At 48.6% G+C, this 25,587-nt stretch overlaps 1 protein-coding gene across 8 annotated transcripts in view; it reads right to left on the bottom strand.

The window, feature by feature from the left end:
• Window positions 1–25,587, bottom strand: part of PALLD (palladin, cytoskeletal associated protein) — a 369,615-nt gene that overhangs the window by 242,798 nt on the left and 101,230 nt on the right. Inside the window, exon 1 of one of the 8 annotated variants that reach the window (XM_055577614.1) lies at window positions 1,676–4,458. The exons of 6 other annotated variants lie outside the window; for them this stretch is intronic. The gene's annotated coding sequence lies outside the window, so the exon portion shown is untranslated. Of the gene's footprint in view, window positions 1–818; window positions 1,055–1,675; window positions 4,459–25,587 lie in introns of those variants that run through there. One more of the 8 variants, XM_055577613.1, reaches the window with a different exon arrangement.

The raw sequence follows: 25,587 nt of genomic DNA, 5'->3' as shown, positions 1-25,587 counted from the left end.
AAAATCATGCTGGTTAGCTCTGGATTAGCTAGTTTCAAGAACTCACCAACACGGAGTACTTATGAAACAGTGACAGAAAAGCTTTCCATAAAAACCATCAGATTTTAGCTAGTCTTTCTAGGGTAGGCGAGTCATCAGGAATGCATTCTTCCCATTGTGCTCGGCCTGCCACTTGTTCCCTGAGAGCGCAGCCAACTGCACACTAACCAAGGCGCGAACCCCATCCCAGGGCCTTCCAGGGGAACAGGAGGACTCCGCCAGACAAAGGGTTGCAACCAGGTGACACCCAAGAAAACAGACAAACAATCTGGAGGCAACTGGAGAGCGTCCAGTGAGAGAGCTCCCGGATTCCTCGTGGAGAGAGGCATCCCGAACCCTCGGGCGAAGCGTTTCCAGCTGAAGTTCATTCAGCCCCGGATCCGCAGCCAGGCTGTCAGGGAGCGCTCTCCTGGGAGAGGTTCCGTCTCCTTGGACCAGCGATGGAGAGACTGCAGGGACATCGGGCTACACCAAACCGGTGCGAGCCGCTCCAGGAGCACAAACGCTTGAAAGAGCTTTGGTCAAAGTGTCACTTTTAAAGGAAAAGGACGGGGGCGGGGGGAACCTCAGCCTCTTGCCTCTCTCCCCTCCCCCACCCCTGCTCTAACCGCAGAGAAGTCTAGGGCGCAGGACCCCCTCCCCGACCCCAGAGCCGACGGACAAGGAAGGCTAGGCGGGAGCACGCGCTGCCCGGCCCCGCCGACCTGCCGGAAGGCGGCCTGGACTCCGCGCTCCCCCCGGCCCCGCGTGACCCCGCGCCCCGCGCCGCCTGCACTAACCGGCCGCGCCGCAGACACCTCCTGCCCCGAAACAGCTCTTCTCGGGCCTCTCAGGACTCAGTCTCCCCGGCTCACAGCACCGGCCTCTGAATTCGGTCTCGTTGGCGGAGCTCCGGGCACTGAGAGCGCGCAACCGGCGGCCAGGAGCCGGCGCGAGGGCGGCGGGAAGACTTCTCGGTTTAGTCGGCCAGCGGTGGAGGGGGGCCTGAGCGTCGGGGCCGGGTTGGGGAGCGGAGGGGTGTGTCCTCGGGCTGCTGGGGAGGGGGAGGGGTGTGTCTTGGGGGATGGGGAGGGTGTACCCTGGGGTTGGGGAGGGGTGTGTCCTGGGACTGGGGAGAGGGGAGGGGGTGTGTCCCGGGTTTGCAGGGGAGGGGGAGGAGGTGTGTCCTTGGTGCTGGGAAGGGGGGAGGGGTGTGTCCTGGGGGGTTGCTGGGTGGAGGAGGGCTGTGCCTGGGTCTGGTGGGGGGAAGGAGGTGTGTCCTGGGAGATGATGGGGAAGGGAGGGGGATATGTGTCTTGGAGCTGGAGAGGGTGCCATCCAAGGAGGGGAGCACAGAAATAACGCGGGGCGAGCGCCGGGGATGGCGGGGTGGGGAGCGGGGGCTGGGAGAACTGAGAAGACGGCAGCCGAGTTTCAGGGGCTCTGCGCCCTCTGCACATCTGGCGAAGCCTGCTTCTCTGCCAGGGTAGAGATCAGCCCTCAGCAGGTAATAAGCAAGCTGCACCGGGGTTTCAGAAGCATTTCCCACAGACCTCTGTTCCTTTAGTCAAGGTAAGTGTCTCTCAGGACCGTTTGGGGAGCGGTGAACCTAGGTAGTAACTGGTAGTGAATCTGTATCATTTATAGAAGAACTCACCTTCTGCATGACCTTCCTTCTAGACCCTTTTATGCCCAGTGCCCTCGGTTACACTCTCCATCTGCATTGTTCTTGTGAATTAAACTGCTTCTCTGATGTTGTCTTGCTGCAAAGCTATAAATTAATTACTACATCATCCCCCAAGCCCCTAGGAAGAAGAATGCCAAGAATAAATCCGGGCTTTGTTCTTTTTCATGTTGAACAAGTCTGTCATTAATCAAGCCTTCCCACCCCATCCAGGGAACAGACCCAAGACTGCCAGACAAGTGTATGTCCGGCGATCCTACTGTCTTTCTCTGCAGTCTTACGCCACGGTGACTCAGCTCCCACACAGATGGCCTGCTGGGAAGATGACAGCACAGACAGGGCCAACTGTTTCTTAAAGACCTAAGACTCACCAGCTCTAGCCCGCTGGCAGACACAGCCTCATTTTTAAACATTTGCAAAAATTGTCTCCTGCCTTGCAGTCACAGAACTGCTTGTGATTGGTCAGTCTGAGAGAAAGCCAGGGCTGTCTTTGGAAATTTAAGGAAGAAACTCATAAGACCCACGAAGCTATTAATTTTAATGCATTGTATAACATGTCAAAGGCATGACACACTTGAAGTCAATTAGAAACCATTTCAGAAAGTGTGTTCCAGAAATGGAATCATCTTGAAAGGTCTAACACAGAGATAGTGCAAAAAACATTTTTTGAAATGAAAGTAAAATGTTGAGAGTCTAGCGCCTTTTTATTACACTAAGGAAGTGGTGGTCATGAAACAGCACACTTTTCCTCCCTTATTAAATGCCCCCCTTTCTTTGGGAACCAGTGTAAGGTTAATAGAAGTGAAGATTCTTTTCAGATATGAAGCGTCTGGCAGGTTCAGTCCCTTTTTGTGTGTGATGAGGTCCTGTTACGTTTTCTCTACACTTGCTTCTCCAGTCTCTGAATAACTTAGGGAAAGACTTGTGTCCCTCACTTGCATCAAGTGAAGCCGTGGCCTTGCTGGGGAAGGGGGCTATCTCTAGTAGACATGGCAGGTCCTAACTGCCATTCTCACCCCCAGGAAGGGCTGTTAGGATGACCTTTCCTCTATGAATTAAGAGGGACACTTCACTGATCATGTTGCCCTGGCAAACAGGAGGATCAGTGTGTCAGTGGGGACCAAGGCCACAGGGGCCCTGGCAGCCACTCTGCAGCACTGCGCACAGTTCAGGAGCCGGAAATGCAGAGAGACCGCCACCACGTAGAACTCTCAGTCGAAGATGGCAGCCCTCTGGGCGTCCTGAGTTCAAGCGTGGGTGAAGTGGAGGGTCCACACCAGGAGGCCCCTGGAGAGTGTGGCTCTAGCTGCAAAGGGCCCTGGCGCCTCCGCCTCCTTTGATGTGTCCAGAGGAGCCATCAGAGCGCTAAACCTTATATAGAGTTTCTTGGGTCAGGAGAGGAACAAGGGAGCTGGGAGTGTTCTCAGAGTGTGGTTTGCTGTGGACCTGTCTCCAGGATGGGTGGGGAGCTTGCTGAAAATGCAAATTCCTCAGGCCCTACTCAGAACAGCTGAATCATAGGATCATCCTGCCTGGGGGTTCTGATGTCACTCTGTGTGTGTGTGTGCGCAAGCATAATTGAATATTTTGAATAAGAAATATTCGTGTAAATTAAATAAAGGTCCAGACACCATGGTCTTCCTACAAGAGGCCCTTCTGTCCAGTCCACACCCTTCCCTGGAGGTAACCACTGATACTCATTTTTTTTCCTGCAGACTTCCAAGTTTCATTATGCATATACCTGCAAATATAAATTCCTAATCTTTTTTCTTTATTTTTTAAAAATGTATGCAGAACAATTACTGTCTTTTAACTTGCTCTTTCATTTAAATATGTTTTTGGATCTTTTCTATATCACATGCTCAATCAGTCATTTGGAAACATACATTTATTAGGCACCTACTACATGCCACACCAAAGAATTGATGCTTTCAAATTGTGGTCCTGGAGAAGACTCTTAAGAGTCCCTTGGACAGCAAGGAGATCAAACCAGTCAACCCGAAAGGAAATAAACCCTGAATATTCATTGGAAGGACTGCTGCTAAAGCTCCAGTAATTTGGCCACCTGATGCAAAGAGCTGACTCATTTGAAAAGACCCTGATGCTGGGAAAGATTGAGGGAAGGAGGAGAAGTGGGCAACAGAGGATCAGATGGTTGTATAGCATCACTGACTCAATGGACATGGGTTTGAGCAAGCTCCAGGAGATAGTGAAGGACAGGGAAGCATGGTATGCTGCAGTCCATGGTGTCACAAAGAGTCAGACACGACTTAGTGACTAAACAACAACTACATGCCAATTGAGGCTTCTCTGGTAGCTCAGCTGGTGAAGAATCTGTCTGCAATGCAGGAGACTTGGGTTCGATCCCTGGGTTGGGAAGATCCCCTGGAGAAAGGAAAATCTACCCATTCCAGTATTCTGCCCTGGAGAATCCCATAGACTATGTAGTCCACGGGGTTGCAAAGCGTCGGACATGACTGAGCGACTTTTACTTTTCACATCCCAACTAGGGCTTCCCAGTTAGCTCAGTAGTAAAGAATTTGGCAATGCAGGAGACTCAGGTCTGACCCTGAGTCAAAAGGGGTCAGGAAGATCCCCTGGAGAATGAAATGGCTACCCACTCCAGTATTATTGCCTGAAGAATTATGTGGACAGAGGAGCCTGGCGGGGTACAGTCAATAGAATCACAAAGAGTTGGACATGACTTAGTGACTAAACAATAAACAGGCCCAAGTACTGTTGTATATCATAGGGATATGGAAGTCAACAAAACTGACGACAATTTCTGCCCCATAGCATCTATAACTTGGGGGAGGCACATAAAGCAGACGGTAAACATATAAGTTATATGTTGTGTTAGAATATAATAAAAGTAATTGAAAACATAGAACAAGATAACGAAGATTGGAAATGTCAGGTGGGGACTTAGATTTTAGATGGAGTGGTCAGAGGTGGCCTTGTGGAGAAAGTGACATTTAAGCAGTTAACGATGGTGAGGGGTGAGCCCTGAGATTCTCTGGGGAGGCTGAGGGAACGGCTTGTACAGACGCCTTGAGGTGGGAGGCTGACCCGCACGTTCGAGGTACGGGGAAAAGGCCACGCAGCTGGACACAAGCAAGGTGGAATGTCAAAGGAGGGGAGGGAAGTCAGGGGGCCACAGTCAGCCGTCTCAGGGTCTCAGGCAGAGGAGAGGCGCAACACGGATCGCTCTCATGTGTCACATCTCAGGGCATTGTCCCGGACAAACGCCACACAATTGCAGCAGGGCCCGAATGAGCGACACTGAGCTGCTTCCAGGACGCGGCTATTAAACAGTGTTGCAATTTCCACATATGACAGTTTACCCTCTCCAGCATGTGTCTAAGGGATTCATCCCAGCAAGTGCGATTACTGGGCTGTACATTCCTAATTCTGGTGGACACGGCCCTGTTGCCCCTCAAAGGGCTTGGCCAGCCCACACTCCCACCAGCAATGCTGACCACGGCCTGTTCACCATGGCCTTGCCTGCAGAGCACCTCGGCAAACGTCAGAGTGTCCACCAGTCAGATGGGTGAAGAGTGACGTCTCAAGCAGATTCACAGGGACTTCCCTGGGCATCCAGTGGCTAGGACTCTGTGCTCCCAATGCAGGGGGCCCAGGTTCAATCCCTGATCAGGGGACTAGGTCGCCCAGGCCGCAACTAAGAGTTCTCATGCTAAAGAGTCCACTTGCCTCAACAAAGACCCTGTGCACCACAACTAAGATTTAGCACAGCCAATAAATAAATACAGGAAAAAAAGAAAAAAGGCATACTCACAGATCTTGAAATCAAACTTTACAGTGACCAAAGGGGAAGCGTGAGCAGAAGTAACAAATTGGGAGATTGCAGTTGACATATACACACTACTATATATAAAATAGGTAACTAATGAGAGCCTACTGGATAGCACAGGAAACTCTGCTCAATATTCTGCAATGACTTACATGGGAAAAGAATCTAAAAAAGAGTGGATATATGTATATATATATATATGTATAACTGATTCACTTTGCTCTACAGCATAAAGTAACACAATATTGTACATCAACAATAATAAATATTAAACATAATAAAAATTAAACATTAAAAAAAAGATGATTCTGACGGCCTTTCTGTGACATTCAAGTAGCTAGTTGGCTACCTGAGTATCATCTTTGGAGAAATGTCTCAAGTCTTTTCCCCATTTTAAATCATGTTATCATCATTGCTGTTGAATATAAGAATTCTTTATGTATTCTGGATATTGGCCCTATAGCAGATACATGGTTTGCAAATACCTGCTCCTGGCTTATAATCTGGCTTTTCACTGTGGGCTGTGTCCTTCGATACCCAGAAGATTTGCAGTTTAACGTAGTCCCCCTACTTGTGTGATTTTTCTTCTGTTGACTGCGCTTTGTCCCACAAACACTTTGTGATAGTCATCTTCTACCTACCTACCTACCTACCTACCTGTCTCTCCCATCAGGAAGCTTCCATAAGCCTCTTATCCCTATCCATCAGAAGGTAGACAGACTGAAAACCATAATCACAGAAAACTAACCAATCTGATCACATGGCCCACAGCCTTGTCTAACTCAGTGAAACTGGGAGCCATGCCATGTGGGACCACCCAAGATGAACTGGTCATGGTGGACAGTTCTGACAGAAATGTGGCCCACTGGAGAAAGGAAGGGCAAAGCACTTCAGTATTCCTGCCGTGAGAACCCCATGAACTGTGTGAAAAGGCAAAAATGTATGACACTGAAAGATGAACTCCTACAGTAGTAGGTGCCCAATATGCTACTGGAGAAGACTGGAGAACTAACTCCAGAAAGAGGGAAGGGAGGGAGCCAGAGCAAAAACAACACCCAGTTGTGGATGTGAGTGGTGACAGAAGCAAGGTCCAATGCTGTAAAGAGCAATATTTCATAGGAACATGGAATGTTAGGTCCATGAATCAAGGCAAATTGGAAGTGGTCAAACAGGAGATGGCAAGAGTGAACATCGATATTCTGGGAATCAGCGAACTAAGATGGACTAGAATGGGTGAATTTAACTCAGATGACCGTTATATCTACTACTGTGGGCAGGAATCCCTTAGAAGAAATGGAGTAGCCATCATGGTCAACAAAAGAGTCTGAAATGCAGTACTTGGATGCAATCTCAAAAATGACAGAATGATCTCTGTTCGTTTCCAAGGCAAACCATTCACTATCATGGTAATCCAAGTAAATGCCCTGACCAGTAACTCTGAAGAAGCTGAAGTTGAACAGTTCTATGAAGACCTGCAAGACCTTCTAGAACTAACACCCAAAAGAGATGTCCTTTTCATTATAGTGGACTGGAATGCAAAACTAGGAAGTCAAGAAACACCTGGAGTAACAGGCAAATTTGGCCTTGGAGTACAGAATGAAGCAGGGCGAAGGCTGATAGAGTTTTGCCAAGAGAACACACTGGTCACAGCAAACACCCATTTCCAACAACACAAGAGAAGACTCTGCACATGGACATCACCAGATAGTCAACACTGAAATCAGATTGATTTTATTCTTTGCAGCCAAAGGTGGAGAAGCTCTATAAAGTCAGCAGAAACGAGACTGGGAGCTGACTGTGGCTCAGATCATGAACCACATTGCCAAATTCAGACTTAAATTGAAGAAAGTAGGGAAAACCACTAGACCATTTAGGTATGACCTAAATCAAATCCCTTACAATTACACAGTGGAAGTGAGAATTAGATCTTAAGGACTGGATTTGATAGACAGAGTGCCTGATGAACTATGGACGGAAATTTGTGACATTGTATAGGAGACAGGGATCAAGACCATCCACAAGAAAAAGAAATGCAAAAAAGCAAAATGGCTGTCTGAGGAGGCCTTACATATAGCTGTGAAAAGAAGAGAAGTGAAATGCAAAGGAGAAAAGGAAAGGTATATCCACTTGAATGCAGAGTTCAAAAGAATAGCAAGGAGAGATAAGAAAGCTTTCCTCAGTGATCAATGCAAAGAAATAGAGGAAAACAAAAGAATGCGAAAGACTAGAGATCTCTTCAAGAAAATTAGAGATACCAAGGGAACATTTCATGCAAAGATGGGCTAGGTAAAGGACAGAAATGGTATGGACCAAACAGAAGCAGAAGATATTAAGAAGAGGTGGCAAGAATACACAGAAAACTGTACAAACAAGATCTTCATGACCCAGATAATCACAATGTTGTTGTGATCACTCACCTAGAGCCAGACATTCTGAAATGAGAAGTCAAGTGGGCCTTAGGATGCATCAAAGCTAGTGCAGGTGATGGGATTCCAGTTGAGCTATTTCAAATCCTGAAAGATGATGCTGTGAAAGTGCTGCCCTCAATATGCCAGCAAATTTGGAAAACTCAGCAGTGGCCACAGGACTGGAAAAGGTCAGTTTTCATTCCAATCCCAAAGAAAGGCAATGCCAAAGAATGCTCAAACTACCACACAATTGCACTCATCTCACACGCTAGTAAAGTAATGCTCAAAATTCTCCAAGCCAGGCTTCAGCAATACGTGAACTGTGAACTTCCAGATGTTCAAGCTGGTTTTAGAAAAGGCAGAGGAACCAGAGATCAAATTGCCAACATCCATTGGATCATCACAAAAGCAAGAGAGTTCCATAAAAACATCTATTTCTGCTTTACTGACTATGCCAAAGCCTTTAACTGTGTGGATCACCACAAACTGTGGAAAATTCTGAAAGAGATGGAAATACCAAACTACCTGACCTGCCTCTTGAGAAATCTGTATGCAGGTCAGGAAGCAACAGTTAGAACTGGACATGGAACAACAGACTGGTTCCAAATAGGAAAGGCATACATCAAGGCTGTATATTATCACCCTGCTTATTTAACTGATTTGCAGAATACATCATGAGAAATACTGGGCTGGATGAAGCACAAGCTGGAATCAAGATTGCCGGCAGAAATACAGATAACCTCAGATATGCAGATGACACCATCCTTATGGCAGAAAGTCAAGAAAAACTAAAGAGCCTCTTGATGAAAGTGAAAGAGGAGAGTGAAAAAGTTGGCCTAACACTGAACATTCAGAAAACTAATATCATGGCATCTGGTTGCATCACTTCATGGCGAATAGATGGGGAAACAGTGGAAACAGTGGCTGACTATTTTTCTGGGCTCCAAGATCACTGCAGTTGGTGACTGCAGCCATGAAATTAAAAGACGCTTACTCCTTGGAAGGAAAGTTATGACCAACCTAGACAGCATATTAAAAAGCAGAGACATTACTTTGCCAACAAAGGTCCATCTCGTCAGGGCTATGGTTTTTCCAGTAGTCATGTATGGATGTGAGAGTTGGACTATATAGAAAGCTGAGCGCTGAAGAATTGATGCTTTTGAACTGTGGTGTTGGAGAAGACTCTTGAAAGTTCCTTAGACTGCAAGGAGATCAAACCAGTCCATCCTAAAGGAAATCAACCCTGAATATTCATTGGAAGGACTGATGTTGAAGCTGAAACTCCAATGCTTCAGCTACCTGATGCGAAGAGCTGACTCATTTGAAAAGACCCTAATGCTGGGAAAGATTGAAGGCAGGAGGAGAAGGGGATGACATAGGGTGAGATGGTTGGATGGCATTACCAACTCAATGGACATGAGTTTGAGTAAGCTCCGGGAGTTGGTGATGGACAGGGAGGCCTGGTGTACTGCGGTTCATGGGGTCGCAAACAGTTGGACATGACTGAGCGACTGAACTGAACTGAGCTGACCTACTGTTTTGAGACGCCATTTTCATCAGGTATTAAATGCCTGTGTATGGTTGGGGCTATTTCTGGTCTTAGTTCAGGTCACAAGCATCACTGCCCACTGTGTTAATTATTGAGGCTTTCACTTTCAGTACCCAGTGAGGCTCATTCTCTCATGGCTCTTCCAGCTCAGAGTTCCCATTTATCCTTATTTATTTTCCCATATGAGCTTCAGAGTAAACAAACAATAACAGTAGAAACCTTTAACAATATTTGTATTACTAGAATGAAATTTACATGATTAACATAAAGTTACATAATTAACAAAACATCTTTTTGTTACCAAGTTTTCCTAGTTGAAGAAAAGATCTTTCTACTTGTTCAAACTTATTTTATGATTTTGAGAAATTTTTTACAGTTTTCTTCATATGTGTTTTGTACATTTATTGTTACATTTATTCTCAGCTATTTAATTTTTTATGATTATAAATGAGGTCTTTTATTTTTTAATTTGTTATTGAAGTATAGTTGATTTATAGTGTTGTGTTAATTTTTGCTGTACAGCAAAGTATATACAAATATATATATATGTATTTTTTTCCATTATGGTTTATCCTAGGATATTGAATGTAGTTCCCTGTGCTACAGTAGGACTTTGCTCTTTATCCACCTATATATACTAGTTTGCATCTGCTAATCCCAACTTGGGATAAATGGAGTCTTTTATCTCCTTTCATCTTCTTATTGAATGTAATCAACTAATTATCGTGTATTCATTTTTAACCATTCTGTTACTAAATTCTGTTATTGTTTATAGATATTTTTCATGTATTTATAGTATCATCTAAAAACAAAGATTAACTCTGCTCTCCAAATTTTATAATTTTAATTTTCCTCTTTTCTTATTTCATTGTCTATTAGGCACATGTTAAATAACAGTAGTAATAATGGACATTCTTGCTTTGTATTTGATGTTTTGCACATTAAAAAAAATTCTGGCATGTGGGATCTTAGTTCCCCAACCAGGGGTTGGACCTGTAACCCCTGCATTGGAAGCTCAGAGTCTGAACCACTGGACCACCAGGGAAGTGCCACCTGATACTTGATTTTAGTGGGGAAGATGCCTCCAGTCTTTCCCCAAGAGGTGTGGAATGGCCTCTGGGCTGAGAATAACACATTTTATTATGTTAAAGAAATATTAACTTATTCTTATTTTATTGAGGGCTTTTTTCCTTGGTCAAGTATGATTATTGACTTTTGTCCAAATGTGTTTTTTAAAGTATCTTTAGAAATGGTCATATAATGTTTCTCTTTAGATCTTTCAATTTGATAGAATATAATAAATTTCCTAAATGAGCTATTCTTGTATTTCTACAATAAACTCCACTCGTGTCATGGTAATTATTTTTTAAAGTGCTGACTGATGCAATTTGCTAATATTTTATTTAAAAATTTTGCATAGGATTTAATAATTGAGATTTTGACAATTGTTTGTGTGTTACTGCATTGCAATCAAAGAATATCATCTGTAAAATTTCTGTCTTTTGGGATCAGTTGACTTTCTTTGTAGCCTAATTTACAGACAATTTTTATGTATGCTCCTTAAAAAGTCAAAGTGAAAGTCACTCAGTAGTGTCTGACTCTTTGTGAGACCATGGACGATACAGTCCAAGAAATTCTCCAGGCCAGAGTACTGGAGTGGGTAGCCTTTCCCTTCTCCAGGGGATCTTCCCAACCCAGGGATCGAACCCAGGTGTCCCGCATTGCAGGCGGATTCTTTACCAGCTGAGCCACAAGGGAACTCCAAGCATACTGGAGTGGGTAGCCTATCCCTTCTCCAGTGGATCTTCCTGACCCAGGGATTGAATTGGGGTCTCCTGAATTGCAGGCAGATTCTTTACCAACTGAGCTATCAGGGGAGATATCAGTGTGCTCCTGGGTCACTTGAAAAAACAGTGCTGTCGATATTTTCAGGATATAGACCTGAATAACAGATATCTTATTAATGAGGTTATTTATGTCTTCTTCGAATTTCAGATATTTTGATTTGAATTTATAGCGGAGTGAGTTTTAATTTATGTATGTTTCTCCTTCACCCACTGTAATTTCTACTTTATGATGTGGATGCTACATCATTTGGTGAGTATATATTCATAGGTGGCTTCCCTGGTGGCTCAGCGGTAAAGAATCTGCCTGCTAACTCAAAAGACTCAAGTTCGATTCCTGAGTCAGGAAGATTCCCTGGAGGAGGAAATGGCAATCTGCTCCAGTATTCATGCCTGGAGAATCCCATTGACAGAGGAGCCTGGGGTACTACAGTCCATGGGTTGCAGAGTCAGACATGACTCAGCGACTACACAACAACAGTGCCCTCGTGATTGTCACAGCTTCATTTTGAGTTGTGTCATTTGGCGTTGCAAGGTGCCCTTTCTCATATTACATCTGTCCATTGGCTTGCATTCCGCCTTATCTGATGGTAAGGGCACAGCCTCATTTTGTGTTCAGTTCCCCTGCCTAGTGTGTCTCTCCTTAGGCTTTCACCCTGTCCTGAGCCACCTGAATTTATTTGTGTCTACGATGGTGTGATCACTGACCTAGAGCCAGACATCCTGGAATGTGAAGTCAAGTGGGCCTTAGAAAGCATCACTATGAACAAAGCTAGTGGAGGTGATGGAATTCCAGTTGAGCTATTTCAGATCCTGAAAGATGATGCTGTTAAAGTGCTGCATTCAATATTCCAGCAAATTTGGAAAACTCAGCAGTGGCCACAGGACTGGAAAAGGTCAGTTTTCATTCCAATCCCAAAGAAAGGCAATGCCAAAGAATGCTCAAACTACCGTACAATTGCACTCATCTCACAGGCTGGTAAAGTAATGCTCAAAATTCTCCAAGCCAGGCTTCAGCAATATGTGAACCATGAACTTCCTGATGTTCAAGCTAGTTTTAGAAAAGGCAGAGGAACCAGAGATCAAATTGCCAACATCCGCTGGATCATGGAAAAAGCAAGAGAGTTCCAGAAAAACATCTATTTCTATTTTATTGACTATGCCAAAGCCTTTGACTGTGTGGATCACAATAAACTGTGGAAAATTCTTCAAGAGATGGGAATACCAGACCACCTGATTTGCCTCTTGAGAAATTTGTATGTAGGTCAGGAAGCAACAGTTAGAACTGGACATGGAACAACAGACTGGTTCCAAATAGGAAAAGGAGTACGTCAAGGCTGTATGTTCTCACCTTGCTTATTTAACTTATATGCAGAGTACATCATGAGAAATGCTGGACTGGAAGAAGCACAAGCTGGAATCAAGATTGCCGGGAGAAATATCAATAATCTCAGATATGCAGATGACACCATCCTTATGGCAGAAAGTTAAGAGGAACTAAAAAGCCTCTTGATGAAAGTCAAAGTGGAGACTGAAAAAGTTGGCTTAAAGCTCAACATTCAGAAAATGAAGATCATGGCATCCGGCCCCACCACTTCATGGGAAATAGATGGGGAAACAGTGGAAACAGTGTCAGACTTTATTTTGGGGGGCTCCAAAATCACTGCAGATGGTGACTGCGGCCATGAAATTAAAAGATGCTTACTCCTTGGAAGGAAAGTTATGACCAACCTAGAGAGCATATTCAAAAGCAGAGACATTACTTTGCCAACAAAGGTTCTTCTAGTCAAGGCTATGGTTTTTCCTGTGGTCATGTATGGATGTGAGAGTTGGACTGTGAAGAAGGCTGAGCACCGAAGAATTGATGCTTTGGAACTGTGGTGCTGGAGAAGACTCTTGAGAGTCCCTTGGACTGCAAGGAGATCCAACCAGTCCATTCTGAAGGAGATCAGCCCTGGGATTTCTTTGGAAGGAATGATGCTAAAGCTGAAACTCCAGTACTTTTGCCACCTCATGCAAAGAGTTGACTTATTGGAAAAGACTCTGATGCTGGGAGGGATTGGGGGCAAGAGGAGAGGATGAGATGGCTGGATGGCATCACTGACTCGATGGACGTGAATCTGGGTGAACTCTGGGAGTTGGTGATGGACAGGGAGGCCTGGGGTGCTGCAATTCATGGGGTCGCAAAGAGTCGGACATGACTGAGTGACTGAACTGAACTGAACTGATCATGTTTCCTGCAATGTGATCCCTGCCACCCACCTCCTCAAGGCCTCTGGCACCCACTCTCACCACTGGCGGGCTGTAGCTTGCTGCTCCTCCTTTCCAGGGGACCCCTCATCTTCAGGGAGAGCCTGGCACTCTGTGAGACCCCCAGAGCTAGTGGGCTTTCTTGAGTACCTATGTGCTGTTTCCTGAACAAAATGTCTGTATGTGTCATTTAGGTTTATATTTACACTATTGTTTTTCAGGGGTCCCCACTATTTCTATAATAGAGTGACTTTAAATGAGAGCTTTGGATGCAGGTTAGAATGGTGATCTTGGTGGTGGTACAGGTAACACCCCCAGGGCAGCCTGATACAGTCCCTCTGATCCTCCCATCACACTGAGTGTACAGAGCAGGGATCTCCCTCATACAGATGGGAGAGGGTGAGGCGAGGCTTCTCAATACTTTGTTCCTTATCCTTTCTTACACAAGCAGTCAGACAATGCAGCTTTCAGATATACCACAGAGGGGCCTGAATGTGGGGATGGATGCTTTTCGGGGCCCACTTGGCAGAGCTTCACATTATAAGAGGTAAAGTGAGCATAGATTTATTTTTCTTCTGAAAATGCTAACCTTGCTGAAACTCTGGAGGGTTTTCTTAGTGGAATCTGCTCTGCTGAGGATGCTTTAACAGAAAAGCTTTGTCTCTTGAGGACAGTGAGAGTATGGTCCTGCCCTCCAGGTCTGGGTAACCTCCAGAGTCCCCTTCCACTGGAATGCTCAGGCAGGACATCTCAGGGTCCAGATGTATCGTTTCATTTCCAAACTTAGGCCCCAGAAGAATGATCTGCCAGGAGATGGTAATCACTGACATTCATATTTAAAATCACCCAAGGGTTATGTAACAAGATGCTACCTCACAGAGAAACTGAGGTCAGTGCCCAGTCTCAGCACAATAATGCTACTTCTCTTTGGGGTTAGGGACAAGGAGATTATAATCAGCTTCAAATTGCTGCATGTTAAAGGAAACAGAGTCCCTTGGACTTCAAGGAGATCAAACCAGTCAATTGTAAAGGAAATCAACCCTGAATACTCATTGGGAGGACTGATGCTGAAGCTGAAGTTCCAATACTTTGGCTACCTGGTGCGGAAGAGCTGACTCATTGGAAAAGACCCTAATGCTGGGAAAGATTGGAGGCAGGAGAATAGGGCAACAGAGGAGATGGTTGGATGGCATCACTGACTCAATGGACATGAATCTGAACAAAATCTGGAGATGGTGAAGGACAGGGAAGCCTGGCATCCTGCAGTCCTTGGAGTCGCAGAGAGTCGGACACAACTGAGCCACTGAACGACAATAAAGGAACCCCTCCCTCTCCCCAGAAATAAGCTTCTGACTGGGCGACAGTGATGTTGGAACAAGTTTTGAGTCTCGCAGTGAGGAGGGAAGATTCACAGGACGATGTCCTCTGTGCATCAGCTTGATCCAGTGTTTAGTCTGTGCTTATGAAGAATGGGCCTCTGCAGGCTCTTCTGAGGCAAACCCATCCCCAGGCTTCCAGAGGGTTAGCCACAGCCAGGCAGAGAAAGCACAGCAAAACGAACCCATGTTTTGGGTGCAGGATGACTAAGTCCCCCTGTGCGGCTCTGAAATGTGGTTCTCAAGTCGTGTGCGTCCAAATCAAAGGTTCTTGAAGAAACGCAGGTTGCCGGGCCCTCTGATGGGACTCAGAGGGCAAGGCCGGTGATCTGGGGTTTAAACCTGCCTCCTGGGCGAGCTGATGGGCATGGTCCGCGAACCCGACCCCGAGACCCCCTGGGCCTGATGTGACTTCATTATGGAAGAGGTGGGGGTTAGAATCCAGTTGAGATCTCACTACCTGGGCTGTTGGCACACTCTTGTCCTTTACGATTCAGAGGCATATTCAGCTGGACATGTGGTCAGGGTCAGCATTTGAGGTCTGGACTGTTCTCCCAAGGAGCGTGTGCTCTCCCTGGGATGGGAGGGTATCCAGGTTGGGTGGCACCCCCGGGTGGGAGAGCCTGTCCTGGCCCATCCCCAAAGCCCCCAGTGCCGTCCAGCAGACACAGCCCTGACCGTGGCAGTCCACGTGCACTGCTGTGAGTCTGCATCTCTTGGTGTCCACGGGCAGGGTCTCTGAGACACTTTTTGGTTGGTTTCCTGATGTTCGGCCCACGGGAGGACACTCATTTTGGAGATGCCTTTCATGCAACAGAGAAATGAAGTGTCATTGATCAGGAGTGCTGATGGTGTGGTGAGTGGGGTGTGGTGGCTTGGACTCCCTGGGTCCACTCTGTTTCTCGGCGGCTGTGCGTGGAGGCTGAGAGCCAGGGAAGGTGTGGATGGGTGAGAACGCTGAGGGCACACGCCCTACCCTGGCCCTGTGAGGTCTGTACTCTTTGCCCCCAGGTCCTGGGGTCTTGTTGACCACTCGCTTTGGCCACAGGAGAAGCTGCTATTTAGAAGCGTGGCTGAAGAGGCCCGAGGTGGCCCACACCCATGGATCCTGTTCTTCTCAGGAATGCATTAGCAGCGAGACCCACGGTGTCAGCTTGACTCCGAGCAGACCTCTCCGACACCGTGAGGAGATAACCCCAAAGCCTGCAATAAATGATCAACACAGCTTCCTCAGCCACTCTCACCCCTTTAGATGCCCCTGATCCAAGCTGGCTGTGTGGAGAGAGCCCCATCACAAGTGAGGAGCAGCAGAAGCCAGACGTCCCCAGCTCAGCTCCAGAATGCGGGGTGTCAGCTCAACTTGGGGGTGGGTCAGGCCATCCTGGTCGGGTAAGGAAGCGACTCCCACTGCAGCTGGATGGTAACAAGGCCCTTGCAGAGTCTCTGGGCGCTCCCCGTTGGTCCCCACCCTCCACTCCCGGTTCCCTTCAGCCAGTCCCATCAGAGCTGCAGTGCCTACTCCTGCCCATCTGCCAGCCCAGCTCCTAAGTCGCTGTCTGCTCAGAGGCTTAGTGGGTGCTTCCCCACCACTCAGCAGAGAGCCCCATGTCCCTGAGGAGGGGCTGGCCCCACCAGACCGGCGCCCCCTGGGGAGGGCAGTCAGGCCCGGCATGCTTGGGGCTCAGCCTCCTGACACCCTCACACAGGATCAAGATCCAGGTGTGCAGGGCGTCAGCTGTCGCGTGCGACCAACAGAGCTGTGCCTTCCAGAAACCTGAGGATGAGTGTGCGAGGGCTCGTCACGTGAAAACGTGTACGAAGGGTTCGCTGTGTGTGGATTTATCAAGACCCAGCAGACAGTGCGTTGAGGTGTGACGGGGGGTGACCCTTGTGAGTAGACACACCGTGTTCATACCCCAGGCATCCTTGTGCAGGAAGAACTCTTGTGGCCGGATAGGGCGGCGGGGCATTCTGTGCCTGATGAGGCCCCTTGGGGCCTTGACCGTGGTGTGGTGGGTACAGCGCCATCCACACACAGACACACACACACACACAGAGACACACACACACACACAGACATAAACACAGACACACAGACACACACACAGACACACACATAGACACACACACACACACACATAGACATACACACACAGACACAAACACACAGACACACACACAGACACACACACACAGACATAAACAGACACACACATAGACACAGACACACATAGACACACAGACACACACACACATAGACATACACACACAGACATAAACACAGACACACACACAGACACAGACAGACACACAGACACACACACACATAGACATACACACACAGACACAAACACACAGACACACACACACACAAACACACACACACAGACACACACACACACAGACACACACACAGACATAAACACACACAGACACATACATACACAGACACACACACAGAAACACACACACAGACACAAACACAAAAACATACACACAGACACACACACACACAGACACAGACACACATAGACGCACACACATAGACATAAACACATACACACACACATACACAGACACACACACACAGACACCCCCCCCCACACACACACACAGATACACACACACACAGACAGACACATGGACACACACTACATTCAGAAGAGATGCCCGTCTCTCCTCCTAACAGTTGAATTTGACTGGCTGTTCAAAACTCTTCCTTTTTGCACAGTGAAGAGGTTAAGTAGTGACTAAGAGAGGTGGCTTAGTCGGTAAAGAATCTGCCTGCAATGCAGGAGACCCGGCTTTGATCCCTGGGTTGGGAAGATCCCCTGGAAAAGGGAATGGCAGCCCACTCCAGTATTCTTGCCTGGAAAATCCTACGGACAGAGGAGCCTGACAGGTTACAGTCCATGGGGTCACAAAGACTCAGACGTGACCCAGCAACTAACGCAAGAGGGGTGGGTAACTGGAGTGCCTTTGAGCTGTGTGGGCATCACTGGGTGGACCACCTGTAAGCACATGGCTAGTGCAGCCCTCGCATTCCGGCACATGGAGGTGGGCACACACATGACCTCTGTGCCCACTCCCCATGCAAAGCAGGGGTGACAGAGCAGCTTTGAGCCCCCGTGTGAGTCCGGGTAACGCCCTGCACATCTCCCACTCTCTGTACTGCACTCAGCATGCCATGTCCTTGCCGCGCTCTCCCCCCAGCTATCCTGGGAGGCAGACCCTGGGATCCCCATCCTGCAGGAGGGAGACTTCTCCACCCTCAAACAGCCGGCCTGTCCCCCCATAGCCTCCCCTACTCTCGCTACAGTCTCTTCCTTTTCTTCCCCAAGATCAATAAAGGACGTTGCTGGTGACTTCTTCATGCTGCCACAGTAGGGACTTCAGAGTCCTGTTTAAACATCTCTCTGTGTCCAGAACTTGGCCTCTCACGGTATTTCTCTCTCAAGTTGGAAGATGGTCACACCCAGGCCCAGCCTGCTTCCCCGGCTTGGGTCACTTGTTAAGAGACCAGCCTCTCTGTTCTGGGCAGGCTCTGGGGTTCCGGAGGAGAGGAGCCAGCTCTCCTTGGCGTCTGTGTCCTTTAGGACGAGGGCGCCTGTATGTGACATTGACCCTGCCTACCTGCTGGCCGAAAGCAACGTGAACCACGTACACGGATGACTTACAATGGGGAGAGACGTCTGGTTAGGATGCTACGGCAGCATCATGATGTCAGGGATGTGGTTCCTTCTGTTGCCCCGTGGCCTCATTCCTAAGGTGGGTGTTTGGGTGCTGGTCACTGCGCCCCTCTTCTGGGGAGAAAGGAGAGGCAGCAGGGTACGTGGCAGCTGCCCTTTGCTTCTGCCCCTGGCTCCATGGGGCCTGGGTGTGCTCCGTGGCCACTGGTGGCTGGAGCCGTGAGGGCTCTCTCACTGGGGAAGGAGGAGGTGCGACTGTGGGCTGAGAAACGCACTGGGCCACCAGATCACTCCGAGAGCCTCTTGCGCATCCCGTGGCAGTCACCCCCCAGACTTAGGGGCTGAAGCCTCTCCCGGGAAGCTTGTGAAAGAGTCTGATTCTGGGAGCCATGGTTAAAGAGTTTGTTTTGTAGATTTGGGGCAGGGCCCAGGAGCCCCCACTTTGTTCATGCAGCCCTTACTCCTCATCTGGGAGATTCTGATCAAGGGGTTAGGGACCCATCTGCCTCTTGGGCTCCAGTCAGAAACCAGGAGGAGAGATGGGGTGTCTGGGGAAACCCGCACAACTCACATTCAAGAACGTGAACCCCCCTGTTTCTCCTCTAGTGAAATAACATGATTCTAACCTGCTTCTCCGACTCCACTGTGGGATTTGTGGAGTGAAAGAAAGCAAGTCAGTTCTCCTTTGTAACAAACAGGGATGAAGTCGGCAAACTAGCCTGTTAATTCTGTGAACAGTCCTCTGAATTAATTTTGGATGTTTTTCTAGTCTAGGATTCATTCTTTAAAAAGAATAGCTAATGTAGTTTTGCTTTTAATCCTTAAAGCCTGAAATGAGAAAAGGTTTAACAATCTCAAGAGACTCACGCGGCCATTAGAATTGCTTCTCCCATGATTTAAAATAAGTCAGAAAGAAGCCAGGGTGTGCAGAGTGCCACAGCAAGGCACGGGGTCTATGGTGACAAACTCTTTGGTCACAACATTAAGGTTGACTCCTTGAAATACGTCCCAGTTCAAATTCACAGCCAAAAGGCACATGTAAAATAAAAGGGCAAAAGTAAAAAACACTAAGGTTATCCTCAAAGCACAAGGACTGTTAAAGAAAAACAGAAAAGAGAGGGAAAATGGTAACACCATCATTCCTTCCTTAACAATCACATCATAAATAACTTCCCCCAGCCAGCAGCAAACTCTTTTCATCCACAGCCTGAAGGCAGAGACCTCATATATTAACTGGGATATTCCACCCTGGTTTGACCACAAGGCAGTGATTATTTAAAAGTGAAGGCTCCTGCTGATGTGTTTTTCAGAGTGAGTCTCCTGTGGGGTTCAGAACAACTGATGTTCGTCACTTTAGGGGCTGACACCCCATGGAAAACATGAGAGGAATCACAAGCCCTCCGCCCCCCCAAGCTGGGTGCAGCCACGGGGACTTCAGAGGTCACGGTCCTCAGCCTGAGGACCCCAGGTCCTTCCTGGGGCTGGCGTCCGGCCACCGCCTGCGAGGTGGCAGTAAACGCTCTTGAATATCAGCAGAGGGTGGACGTAGAGGAAAACCCCACCCCACGCAGAGAGGAATGTGAGCCCGGCCTCCGTGCCCGCTGAACTGTTGTCTCAGAACCTCAGGACTCCCGTCCTACTAAATGCACTCAGCCCGCCACCTACCCTTGGTGCCCCTGCTCTGCTGTTGCCCTTGTGAAATGTGAGGAGATGATCTTCACGACCCCAAAGTGTATGTGGCTAGATCGTAATCTCCACAAATCATGTTCTCCTCGATTGATACCTCAACCCTGCACTACAGGCCACAACATAGCTTTAAAAGAATAAAAACCATGTGTCTGTTTTCACGATATTTGGACAGAAAGTGTGTGAAACTGAAGTGTGAATACAGTATCTATTCTCAATGTCTTTTACACTAATTTAAAAAAATTTAAAAGTAATGTTTGTAAGAACTTTTTTTTTCCTTTCCTAATTCAGCATTCTCCCTAGGAATGAGGGCAAGAGTCCTCAGTTGTCTTGCAGGAAGAATGGGCCAACCCCAGACACAGGGTTCACTCCCTCGGGCAGAGACTGCAGCCCATCCATGTCTTCCTTCTGGGCACTCGTGCTGGCGGGCCGGGCTATGCCTAGTCTGAAAACCTTGCTGCCTCCTGTCTTAAACACCCAGAGCCCATCAGAATGGTGCTCAGAGCCCATCAGAATGGCACTGCACGGCTCTTCACGCCTGCATTCACTTGGTTCTGCAGGACCCTAGCAGGTCCTCGAGTCAGCACCGCCCATCGGCGTGGGGCCCCCCTGAAGGACTGCAGAGGGATGACCCTTTGGAAGGAAGAGGGCCTGGGTTGTGAGGATCCACTTAATTCATTATCCTCTTGGCTCCTTTTCCAGCATTAGTTTCTTTTCTTATGATCTTTAAAAAAATATTTTTTATTGTGGTAAAAGTCACATAACATAAAACATACTGTTTTAACTGTATTTAACTGTATAGTTCTCTGGCACTAAATACATTCACATTGCTATGCCCGTCTCACCATCAGCCATCTCCCAAATTTCTCACCTTCCTAAACTGAAACTCTGTCCCCATTAAACACTAAGCCCCCTCCCCCGACTCCCCAGCCCGCTGGCATCCACCAGTGTACTTTCTGACTCTTCTAGGTACCTCTTATATTTTCTCATGATCTTTTAAAAACAACAATGAATAGCACCCCATAAACCCCAGCCAGTGGAACAGAAGAGTGGTCCAGACACATCTGGAAGTGACCTGAGCAGGGGGCTCCCCACAAAATCAAGGCAAGACGAGACCCCTCAATAAACACGTGTAAAAGCATGCGTGGGACTTACAAAGCTTTTTTCCACCAGAGTTCCATCTGTTATTGCTGCTTTATGGTTTTCCAGATTAGACTAAGCTATTTCAAACCCATATGGTACACGTGAGCCGTCCCCAGAGAAGAAAGATCTCTGGCAGAAGCCTCTTGGGGCAGCGGCCTTGCCCCTTGGCTGGGCCCTGTGGGAGCCTCAGGGCCCCCTCGGGCAGTACTGTGACTGTCCCATTAATTTATTGCCATGATTACTTCTTAAATATGAGTAACAGAATCTGCAGTGTCTTTTTTAATAACACTAAAGTCCGGGACTCTTAAGAAAAAATGATTAAGACCAATGTAGCGTCACAGGATCAGAGACTGTCCATCTCCTTCATGAGACGGGAGACTCTCAGCCAGCTTACGTGGGGTGCCATCCTCAGTTTTATCAGGTGGACGTTCCTTACGAGGTTCTGTGAGTGCAGGAAGAATGGCTGAAAGCAGATTCTCCGACTTCTGCAGCCCTGAAATGAGTTCCCAGCTACGGACCAGGAGACTCGCATTGCTAGGGCTTCCGGGCGTGGGAGAACACAGCTGTTCTGCTCAGCTTTCTTGCACAACGCCGGCTTGACTTTGTGTGACCCACGTATTACTTAGGTGGTTCCAAAACTGCGTTTTAAAATAATGTTTGGACCTCTGCCCACGAATTAGTTCAGTCTGACTCTGCCGCTCTTATCTGTAATGAGTCCTTGTGTTTTCACAGCCAGCATGGCCAGAGGCACGCTAGTGTCTCTTGGAGGACGTGGGTCAGCCACGCCCTCATTATTCCTAATGACTTCAGATCCAAGAGCCTGCCAAAGCGAGGGAGAGGTCTTCTCTCCCCCACTTTCTCTAGAACATAAATACGGATGTTTCACAACCAGACCCTGGCAACCAATCCCTAAAGCCTGCATCCATTTCTGGCACTGTGATCTGGAATTCAGGGTGCAGCACAATTAACCTGAGAGGGCGCTCACAGGCACCCAAAGACGAGGGAAAGATTATGCGGATAGGTAGCGCTGAAGACTGGGGATTCTGATAAGAGTTACAGTAGATGCGCTTTGACGGTCGCAGCCGGCCAAAACCTCTGGGGCCGCGGTCCCCGACACTGATCTTAGCAGTGTTGGAGTGTCTCTGTTCATCTTGGGCATGGAGCTGGGGTGGTCGACTCATCTGTGTTTGTCCCGACCTTTCTTGGTTTCAACACCGAACACCCTGCGTCCCAGGAGACCCTTTAGTCATAATGAGATGCTTGGTTACCCTCCAGGTGCATAGGCGTTGGAGATGAAAGTGCATGTGATGCATTTCAAAGAGTGATGTTAAAAATGAATGTTTCTGTTGTGCCTTCTCCCAGGACATGTGTATGTTATTCTCCACTTGTCACTGAAGGAGGAAGAGGCGTTTCAAAAGTGGCACCCTCAGTCACTGCACCAGTCAGCGGGACTTCCTGATGCTGGTAGCCCAGCTGTCCTGAGGACGCAGCACAGACAGCACTTAGACCCCAGGACAGCTCCAGAGACCCCTCCTTAAGGCTGAGCGCCCCTTCCCCCACACCTGCTCCTTCTAAAGAAGACTCAGTGCTGTGCTGTCTGGCTGCTGGCCGGAGCAGACTTTTCAGGGAGCTCAGCTCAAGGAAGCGTAGTGTGATTCCCTTGCGCTCAGCCTCTAAAGAGTTGCCAGTAAAACAGGAAAGTCATTTCTTCCTGAAGATATTTTTGGTGACATGTGTCTGTTTCTTGTGCACGGGTCACCTGCTGAGAAGGACTTGGAAGCAGAGGTGAATTGAATTAAAGAGCCTGCTTTAATTCAGCTTCTATTTGGGGCAAACGCCTCAGAGTGTGGACCCAAAGAACCATGCACAGCTGCACCTTGGATGGAATGATTACCCCAGAACACACTCACCCGCTGAGTTATGGAAACACGGACCGAGGCCTCGATGGGAGAAAAACTGTGGTGGTCCTTGGAGCATCGTGTCCAAATCAGAGGAAACTGCAGACCTTCCTCCGGGCTCAGTTACCACCGTTACCCTGAGGAAGCCTGTGCTGAAGCTGGATGGATGTTTCTCGATCCCCCAGCTTCGTTGAGAGGCCCTGCTCTCAGCGCCTTGGAGAGAATGCTACGCCCTTAGCGGAGGACAGGAAGGAAGTGGGGGTGGGCGTTGGGACGGCTGGAAGAAGCCCCGGGCCCCAAGCACAATCTGTAGTTGGTGGGAATGCAGGGATTTCAGGAGGATGCATCCTGGGAAGGCTGCCCCTTCCTGACCCTCCAGAACCTGTTACATGGATCAGAGCAGCGCTAGGAAGACAGATACCAAAGAGGCCAGAGCACAACATGTAAGTTGGGGCCCAAAACCCAAAAACCCAGCAGCAGCAGCAGCAGCAGCAGCTCTGAGATGGGAGAAGGGCTCGAAGAGAAGCAGCGTGTGCTGAGGGTTCTCCTGTGACGACCTTCCTCCCACTTCTGCAGTTGTAGCTCAAGGGCTTTGGTAATGGCTTGTGTTTCTCAGGGAGCAAGGCTGTGCTGATACAGGCCACAGGGTCTTAGGTCTCAGGGAGACTCACACGGTGACACTCCATGAATATCACAGTGTTTGGGAGAAGATTAATGCCGACGACATCAGATGTCTCAGATGAGGTGGAGGGCAGTGGGCATGCTTCAGATGTGCCCCAGGTGTGCAGGCCACTGTGCTCCCAGGGCATGGAGCTGGTCGCAGCCTGGGTGTGTGTTGGGGGGGCCCCTGGTCCAGACCACACACTGCTGGATGCTGCTCCTGCTGGGACCCTATGCTGAAGGACAAGCTGGCCCCTTGGTGGGGGGACAGAGTCCTCTGTGGAGTTGTGGGGTGAGCCCATGGGCAGGGAGTGGCTCTTCAAGTGGCAGGACCCACCACGCCCACACTTGAGAGCAGCCCGCGGGCCGTGCTCTCATCCTGGTGGACCAGGAGGCAGAGGAGCAGAGCCTGAGGGCGTGGAGGCCCTGTTACATCCCTGTCCTCAGGGTCTCTTACCCTAACGGCAAGGTTTTATTTCGCTGGTGCCAGCACAGCTGAGTTCTCTCTTGACCATCAGGAGTGGGGAGGCGCAGGAAGAAGACCCTCAGCTCAGTTCCTTCCAAGGACGCACTGGAGTCCTGACAACAGAGAGAACACTCCCTCTGGGGAAGACATCAAAGAGCAGGATGGCTCTTCTAGCACCAGGGGTGTAAAGGAAGGGAGGTGGGGAGGAGGGGCAGAGGCATGATCTGAGCTGGACGCATGCCCCCATGGGTGACACACAGTGGGAGGGGACATCACAGATGCTCCTCGAGGAGTGAGGGGTTCCAGCCCTTCATCAGGCACCCCAGCCCTGGGGACCTGCACCAGGACGACGAGCTGCTCAGCTGGGTCTGAGAAGCAGCAGGGCTCAGGACAGGAAAGCCGGAGGGCGCTGGGAAGCCGGGACTTCACTCCTAAAGGCTGGGCATATGCTCACTCCCCTGAGTCCCAGCATGGGGGCAGCAGAGAAGCACCTGGTGCCCCCCCACCCCCAGCTCCTGCCAGCCCCCCACCCCAACCATGGAAGCCCCTGTGGATCTGGGGAGGCCCCCCTGCCTTGCTGGGCTCCAGCTCTAACCCTACTCGGCCCCCATCAAGGCGGTGGCCACAATGCCATGAAAAACGCTTAGCCTGCACTCGCTTCACTTCCCAGCCTCCTGTCAAAGCCACTGGCACACACAGTCTGCACAGGGCACTCCTGCCCAAGGACACACGCTCACACAGGGAGAGGTGACCACCTACCTTGTCCACAGAGACAGAGAAAGTCAGATAAATGAGGGGGCTGGGGAATGCATTCCAAGTGAAAGAACAAGATAAAACTACAGGAAAAAAAAAAAAACAAAAACCAAACCCTAATGAAACAGAGGTAGGTAATTTACCTGATAAAAAGTTCACCAATCATAAAAATGCTCCCTGAACTTGGAAGAACAGAGGAACACAGAACTTCAACAAAGCATCAGAAAATACGAAACTTTCCTGGTAAAGAATCTGCCTCTCAATGCAGGGGACCGGCGTTGGATCCCTGGTCTGGGAAGATCCCACATGCCTCAGAGCAGCTAATCTGGTGTGGCACAGTTGCTGAGCCTGT

The sequence above is a fragment of the Bubalus kerabau genome, chromosome 4, assembly GCF_029407905.1.
Source record: "Bubalus kerabau isolate K-KA32 ecotype Philippines breed swamp buffalo chromosome 4, PCC_UOA_SB_1v2, whole genome shotgun sequence".
Lineage (NCBI taxonomy): Eukaryota > Metazoa > Chordata > Mammalia > Artiodactyla > Bovidae > Bubalus > Bubalus kerabau.
The sequence above is the reverse complement of the archived record's forward strand: the minus strand, read 5'-3'. Positions and strand labels throughout refer to the sequence as shown.